The sequence below is a fragment of the Dasypus novemcinctus genome, chromosome 8 (assembly GCF_030445035.2).
Source record: "Dasypus novemcinctus isolate mDasNov1 chromosome 8, mDasNov1.1.hap2, whole genome shotgun sequence".
Taxonomy (NCBI): domain Eukaryota; kingdom Metazoa; phylum Chordata; class Mammalia; order Cingulata; family Dasypodidae; genus Dasypus; species Dasypus novemcinctus.
In genome coordinates this window covers 44,172,269-44,180,968 of record NC_080680.1, presented here as the reverse complement: position 1 = coordinate 44,180,968, position 8,700 = coordinate 44,172,269, and the positions used below count along the sequence as shown (strand labels likewise).

The following is an 8,700-nucleotide window of genomic DNA, read 5'->3' as shown; positions in this document are numbered from 1 at the left end:
GCTTTTAACTAGATCTAAGAAGTAGGCATGACTTTGTTGGTGGGAGCCACTCGTTAAGACATGGAGTTGGAAGGCACGTGGCACTCTAGTTGACCGATGTGGACGTTTGGCAGGACTGGCAGAGAAGATGAAACAGGGATATGCAGCCCTGACTCCAGAGTGCCAGGATCAAGAGCTTGGGCTTTGCTCAGAAACCTCCAGTGGTTTCCACAAGTAAAGATATATCTGTAAAGTATGTTTTGGGGAGATGAATCTGGGAGCAGTGGGCAGGAGATAAGTTAGCCATAATAGCCTGGGTATAAGCCCTGGGAAAAACATGATATTCTCATTTCCAAAATTCCTCCAGATAAAGCTCTTTTGAATCTTTCACAGGCTTGGGGGAATTCCCCATGTGGAACTGAAAGTGATTCCATTTGATGAAATCAGCAAAGAGTCTGGAAGATGTTCTTTCTTTATGAAGAGGCTTTTGGGAAGCTGCTGCTATGGCCCTGAGGAATGACTCTAGGTATCGAGGCTTTCTAACTCAGCTAAATAAATCCAGCCTGGCTTGACACTTGCTTTATGAAGGGCCAAGTCTGCAGTTAGATTGCAGCATTTTTAAATTACTGTAATGTTCTCATTTTTTTTAATTGAAAATGATGATCACAGATTTTCTCTTTACAGGTTTAAAGAGTCATAAAAGAAACACAGATGTGAGGGACTTGTCATAACACAACTCTCTAAAGTCACTGTCAGTTCAAACCACTGGAGATTTGTCATTTTCAACAAACAGAATCTCCTTTTCTGGGCATGGTAGCTGACATATTCCCATCCATACTATTTATTATTTTTTTAAGAACAATATGGCAATTTGAGCCATCTGATTTCATTGGCCACTCTCAATTAGTTTCAATTTATTGCATCAGTTCTTGGGATAGACTAGTCCCTGCCAACCTGAAAGCTTAGTAATGCAAACTGCAAAAATAAAGGGATTAGGGAAGGGCTTTCACTTGGCATTATTAGTGTGAATGGTTTTGGCATTGTTGAGATGGGTGGCTTTATTTTAAACACAGAACATTCTGCATGGTGATTTCTGTTGAAAACTAAAAGCCCATGACGTCAAACTTCTTTCTGGGAAGTAAACCCATAAAACGTACAAATGGCAATTGTCTTTTACTCAAATAAATCTGAAAAAAATAGCTGACATTTGGACAATATACACCTGTTATCCCACCTGGTCTTCAACAATCATATGAAGTAACTAAAGCAAAATTTTATCCTGGATTCATTTTATAGACGAAGAAACTAAGGTTTGGAGATGGAAGAGAAATTTCCAGGATCATAAAGCAAGTAAAGGGCAAAACTAAGACTGGAACCCAAATCTCATAGCTCTGGCAGTCACGCTTCTGCTGTGATGGCCCACCAAACTCTCTAGAGTTGAAGCATGGATATGGATATGAAGCGATTTTTAGTGTGCAGGACTCAAAATACACACACCTGATAAATAACACAGGGCAAGCCAAAATTATACCACAGGAGTGTTTTGTAAATAAGTTCCAAATGTTACAATTCCACAGAGAAAGGTCAGTTATGTTTGCTTTTAAATAAGATATTAATTCTGCTTGCAAATACTACTGTTTTGATGTTATCTCAGAGAACCCATGTGTATGATTTTAGGAAAAGGGATACAGCCATAGGAAATTGAATTTATTTAAATGTATAAATCAGAGATTTTTAACCTGGGTTACACACATCTTTATAATATACAGATGTCAGGAGATGCAAAAATCACTGAAATTAAATGAAAAAAATTTGTGTAGTTTTATGGGAGAATCTGTTGACTTCATCAAACTTTCAAAGAGGCGTCTGTTTTTTAGTGGTGGACACAAAAACAATTCCCTTACCCATCAAGTCTTCCATGATTATGCCAGTCCACAAAGATTTCTCCATCTTCTATGCTCTTAAAGAGCTTACTATCTACTAGGCATATCCATTTGGTAATCACTTAGCACAGCTTTGTTTTGTTACTTAAATGTTATATATATAAAACAGGGACTTTGTCTCAATTATCTGTTTGTTTCAGAGTTCCCAGGACTCTGCACATATAGTAGATGACCAATAAATATTGCCTGGATCGCTGATGATGTCCAACAATATTCTGCTAACTTGGGTAAGAACACATGGAAGCTTGTGGGATATAGCACTTCTGTAGCCATGCCTGATTAAGGTTCTTAGTTGGCATATCAGCTCTAAACACACAAAATACCCAGAACTCTTGATTTTTGCACCATGAAATAATAGGTATGATTATTACATTACTGGATAATTTTTCAGTAGTGCCACATCTATAGAGTTACCTAGATGAATGTTACCTCATTCAAAGCAGTCCTCTTAGCTGGTTAAGTGTTGATTTCAAAGCATTGGCTCTAAGTATGTTTTATAAGAGTTCCTCATTAGGAGTCTTAAACTATTGCCCAGCATTGACAGATTGATATTCACTGACAGAATGATTAATGATTTTTTTAGAAATAATTTTTTCTTTATTTTTAAAGGAGCTGTAGATTACATGCATGTTACATTGAAAATTTAGGGGTTCCCATATAGCCTACCACCTCTTCCTCCTACATTTCCCCCCATTAACAACCTCTTTCATTAGTGTGGTACATTTATTACAATTGATGAACACATACTGAAGCATGGCTACCAACTATGGTCCATAGTTTATATTATGGTTTACACTTTGCACCACACAATTTTATAGGTTATGACAAATGACTGGGATCCATCATTGTAATATCATGGGGAACAATTCCAATGTCTCAAAAATGCCACATGTTCCACCTGTTGTTCCCTCTCCCTCCCCTCAGAACCTCTGGTAATCACTGTCTTTATATCAATATTACAAGTTCTCCTATTACTAGAATATAATAAGCCTACTTTAGTCCACAGTTGCATTCCCCCTTTATGTTTTGTTCATTCATCTATCTTGAGGATTTGGGGATGGTGATGCCCACTGTGCTTCCAATTGAGAGGGGGCTTAGATCCCATGGAGCAGATGGATAGAAATGTCTTGCTTGCAGTTGAAGGTAATCTCTGATTCTTGAATTAGGCATTGTTCATCATCATCCTTTTGTTAGTTGTCCTGAGTGAGTCTGATGAACTGGAGAGGAGGTATTGGTAGCAACTCTGCCATAGAATAACTGATGGAATATTGAATTCCCATTCTGGTGAGTCCTGCTACATTCTCTCATAGAGTGGTGCGAATTCTGGAATGCATGGGCAGTGCCTAGCAAAGGAGGACAGACCAATGACCTGGACCCTTGATATTGATTCTTGTACTTATGAACCTTATTCTTATGAAATCAAAGCCTTGCCTGGTAATATATATTGCTTGAGAGTTACCTCCTGAAGGCCTCCTGGTTGCTCAAATATGGCCTCTCTCTATGCCAAACTCAGTATATAAATTCATTGTTTTCCCCTTCCACCGACATGAGACATGACTCCCAGGGATGAACCTCCCTGGCACTGAGGGATTAATACCAAGTGTCACCTAACAATACATTTGGAGAAAGACCTAGACCACAAGGTAGGAATATTAAATGCAAATGAGTTTTTATGGCTAAGAGGTTTCAAAATGAGTTGGGAGGTCATTCCAGAGGTTACACTTATGCATGTCTCAAGAGGATCTCACTGTCTGCCACAGTATATAGTGCCTCAAATAGGGTGCTCCTGGGGGCTCTAGAGACATCTAGACATTATAGGCAGGGAAGACAGCCCCAGGAAATAAGAACCCCATCAGTGGGCCTTATCTTGGAATATATGATAACCCCTCTCCCCAATGTATCAGAGTTAGACTCATTTAAAATTTCCTACATATGGTTCTTTCCCATTTATTTGAACCTATAATTAGTACTATACCCATTAAATCATTAAATATATACCCTAGAAATCAATGATTTTGATGTTTCAAAATGATAAGTCTACCCTCAAGGACAGAGGATTTGCTATAATGGTATAAATGCAAAGGACAGCATTGCTTTCCCAGAAAGTAGATATACAAAAGGACCTCCAACTTATGTGAGCCATTAGGACAGTGGTTCTTAACCAGGGGTTAAGAATTGAAAATTCAAAAAAACATTATTCTTGTGGGGACGTATTGGTGTGGGTGTGATGTATTTATTAAATAATACACAGTATAGTGTGGAGTTAGTAAGGAATTCATGTTTTTCACCTGACTGGCAAAGGGGTCCATGGGACAAAAAAGATTAAGAACCCCTGGTTTAAGACATCATCAGAACAGGCAAATTATCTCTCAAGTCAACATCTTTCAGGAGGCAATTGCTTCCTCCATTGGAGGTCTCAGCTCTGGTATGTAATAGATTATTTACAAAATAATCTATTGCTTACATTTGTGGGATCAGTTTAATTTAACAAACAGTATTTGAGCACTTTGGAAGTGCCCAACTCTGTGCCAAACACAGGGAGCACAAAGATTATTAATATTTAGTTCTTACATTAAAGAAGCCTGTATATGATTCAGTCATGGAGTTACATATACAAAGAGACAATCTTAATATAAAGTTGTGCATGTTATTATAGAATTATATACAGGGTAGACAAGAGACGCATGACCCAAATTAGGGCTTCCTGGAGGAGGTGATATCTGAGCTAAGTCTGGGAAGATGAGTAAGAGCCAGGTGAGGAAAGGTGGGAAGAGGCTTCAAGGCAGAGAGGAGAGCACAAGCAAAGGCACAGATTTATCTAAGAGGCAAGAGCAGTGTGTGTGAGTATGTGTGTGTGGGGGAATTGGAGGATGGATGAGGATCACAAACAGTTGAGGATAATCGGAGCCTCAGGTTTGGGGTGGAGAACTGTAGCAGATAGGAGGGCTGGGCAGCAAGGGTTAGGCCACAGAGGTCTTATCCACCGGCCCCAGAAGCTTGGCCTTCATTCTATAGACAACAAGAAGCCATCTAAATTAGGGAGTGATTTGGTCGTATTTGCATTTTAAAAAGATGATTCCATAGTTTGAAATATTCCAAGCTTCTACAGGCCATTGCTGTAACAATTTCTGTACCCTAACTAGCAAAATGCTGAGTATATGTCACTGAAAAACCACCAGATCCAACTAATAAGCTTGTGGGTGTTACCCAAAGATCTTCCAGAGCCACTCTGCCCCTTAAGCACCAGGTAATACTGTCTTTTTTTTTTTTAAGATTTATTTTTTATTTATTTCTCTCCCCTTTCCCTCCCACCCAGTTATCTGCTCTCTGTGTCCATTCACTGTATGTTCTTCTGTGGCTGCTTCTATCCTTATCAGCGGCACCAGAAATCTGTTTCTTTTTGTTGCATCATCTTGTTGTGTCAGCTCTCCACGTGTGTGGTGCCATTCCTGGGCAGGCTGCACTTTCTTTCGCGCTGGGCGGCTCTCCTTACGGGGTGCACTCCTTGCGCGTGGGGCTCCCCTACACAGGAGACACCCCTGCATGGCACAGCACTCCTGGTGCACAGCACTGCGCATGGGCCAGCTCCACATGGGTCAAGGAGGCCCAGGGTTTGAACTGTGGACCTCCCATGTGGTAGGTGGACGCCCTATCCATTGGGTCAAGTCCGCTTCCCTAATACTGTCTTGAATTTCCATTTCACATGCTGTAGAAAGTCCACTGTCCCAGCCAAAGAGTTCTAAGAGTCCTGCGGTGCCTGTGCAATATGGGTCTGAGCTCTTGGAGCTGCTGAAGTAGTCTAGTTAATTCAAGTCCTTTCCTTGATCTCTTTCTATGTCAGCCCTGATCTAGGACTGGGTTCCTTTCTGTGATTTTCCTCAAAAGCCACTCATACAAGGTGTTGGTGTGTGCTATGGACTGGGGCGGTGAAAGGGTTTACAGAAATTGTAAGCAACCCCAAACTGAACATGGGATATTCCTCTTGCCTGTCAGTTTGAGCCTCACACTTCCCTGCACACCACATTGCCCTCCCCTGGTCACAGCAACTTCCCCACCCCTGACGCCATCACTCTCTTCTTAGTGTGCAGAGCAGCTCAGTTCCCTGTAGCCCATTCCCTAGAATGGCTCAGGACCTCCCTTTGCACATCCAAAGATTTTCCTTCCCTCATAGCAATATAGACACTTCCTTTCCCGGGGTCATTACAGCCTTCCTGATGAGTAAAAGAAGCCATGGTTCATTTTGGTTTAAAATAATCTTTTCCACTCCAATTTTGCTGTCTTTCTGATGGCACTTGACATTGTATACAAACTTGTGTGCTACTTTTGGAGAACTGGCACTACTAATTAAGCCCATTGAAATCGTATCTGTCTCATAGTAGAGACAGTTTGCAGAGTGCTGGGAACACCATGTCTGTTTCGGGTGGGAGCAGTGAGGCAAAGCACGTAGGCTTTCTTCTCAGCGTGCTCCTTTCTGGAGGTTACTGGGTCCCAAGATATAGGAGGTTGGTTTTCTATCCTGAATGTAAACAGGTGCTGGAGACCGCATCTGGGAAAAGGCTGTTTTCTGTTTCATAAATGGTTTTTTGGTATGCAGCTTCTATTCTATGACATGCTTAGGTGCTTTCAGAGACTCACCTCACTTTTTCCTTTGAGGCATTAAAAAATATTTTCTTCAAATTTTGGGACTAGGAGGCTCTTTGTCTTCCATATGGTTTTCTTTCTATTAAAGCTGGCAAGCTATTGTTGAACTTATAGGTGGATTAGGAGGGTAGTTGTTACTCTGTGGGTGACTTAAGACATTGTCTGATGAAAAGGCTCTCCATACAGGGTAATTCTAGGCTGACACTTTCTGCTTCCCCAACTGGGGCCTGCTCCCTCCCCTATCAGACAGGAACCAGACTCAGTGACCTTGGGGACCCTTTACTCTCAGAAATTTCCATTCTAAAATTTATTCAGAAAAGTAGTTTTGATCATTCTTCAATGCCTTCAGGGACCAGGCAGGTAACGGGAAATATAAAGCATTTGTATAGAGAGAGAATGCTAGACTCTGTCTGAATATATTAAATTAAAAACCAATTGCATGCATAAGAAATACCTTCAGAGGATGCTACTTTAAGAGCTTAATGTGAAGAACTCTATACCAACATGTACTCTGCCAAAGTGTGTACAAGGAATGGCTTTGCCTGAAGGGTAGTAAACGTCACACCCTGAATGGCTAAAATCCTTGTTCTTTTGTTGGGCTGGGATTTATGCTCCAGGCTCTTTTCTTCTAGATTCTAACTTCTTGGGTTAGGAAGGAGAAGCCTGGCTTTCCTCCTGGCTTCCGTGCAGCTTTATTTGGTTTCTCAGCAATGTCCAGGCTGTGCCTGTCAACCCTGCCCAGTGTGTGCCAAGCTAACATCCAGCAGGCAGGCAGTCTAGGAGAGGACCAGGCCAGGTGATGTCCTGGACAGAGGGGGCCATCTAACATGAAACATTCTGCACTCCAGGAAGACAGCCTATGCATGCACCCTGTCATGTACACACTAGACATGAAGAAGAGTTTCTTCTCTCCCTACAAGTCCAGCCCAAGCCACTGCCGCCTACCTGCCAAAGGCTCCTAACCTGTCTCCCTCTTTTCACTCTTGACTCCCTGCAGACTGTTCTCAACAGAGCAGCCGAAGTGATCCTTGAAAATTTGCATGTCACTGTCCTGCCCCAAGTCCTTTAAAGTCATCCCATCATTTCAAAAGCAAACTCCAAGTCCAGCCATGGCCTTCAAAGCCTACATCCTTGGTTATCTCCTCCCATTCTGCCTTGGCCACTTCCAACTTCATGGACTCCTTGCTTTTCCTTATATGAATCAAGCATGCTCCTGCCAGAGGACTCATGCTTTTGTGTCACTTCTATGGGCTTGTCCCCACAATTCCTCCAGGTTCTCTGCTCATGTCATTTCCTTGGAGGCCACTTCATCTAAATTAGCACATTATCTCAGCTTCTCTCTGCTTACCCTGTTGTGTTTTACTTCACAGCTCTTCTCACTGCCTAACATATTGAATGTCTGTTTTGTGCCTTTCTCCCAGATGGAATGAGCACCATGAAGGACGGGACTTCTTCTCTACTGGCTCCCCAGAATCCAGAACCATTGAACAAATGATTAAAGTAAAGACAAAGCATGTGAATGTGTATGTGTGTGTGTAGTTGGTCCATATATCCTTCCTTAATTTCATTAAAATTCCCAGAACTATTTTAGTTTTCTCCTAGGTGATGTTCAATCCGGGATATGCCAATTATAAAACTGGCTTAGGGCCTTTTAGAAATGGTCACTCAACAGTCTCCTCTCCTGAGACCTGAGGAGAAAGACCAGTTGCTATTTAGTTACCTAATAGCATCCTCCACCATTTATAAGCTGTTCTCAAGGAACCACAAGGCTATTTGTTTGAGATCAGGTCAAAAGGCAAATTTTCTTTCAGCTTTAAAGAAGGAATCCTCAGGAAATTTCATGTGTATATGGGCAAATTTAAGAAAACCTAGCAAAGACTAGGGCTGAAATTACTTTCTGCCCTCAATCAACCAGTAGGCAAGAAATGCCTCTGAACTAGAAACTACAGCATCAGTTAACAGCATTAATTCAATGTCCAGACCTTTCCTACATTTCTAAGATTAGAGTCAAGCAAATTTAAGTGCTCTAAATTCAAAGAGTATAACCTTACTTTCCTGAGCAGTACTACTTTTAGCCAGTGTTCTTCCCCCATTGTTAAACTAGCTTCTCTTTGTACAATAGTGAGCTTAAACCAGT

At 41.4% G+C, this 8,700-nt stretch overlaps 1 long non-coding RNA gene across 1 annotated transcript; it reads left to right on the top strand.

Moving 5' to 3' along the window:
- The first annotated feature begins 378 nt into the window (after positions 1–378).
- LOC139439403 (uncharacterized) lies at positions 379–8,057 on the top strand. The gene is made up of 3 exons (XR_011649314.1): positions 379–505; positions 2,063–2,149; positions 7,985–8,057. It is a non-coding gene; the product is annotated as an uncharacterized lncRNA (long non-coding RNA).
- Positions 8,058–8,700: the final 643 nt, after the last annotated feature.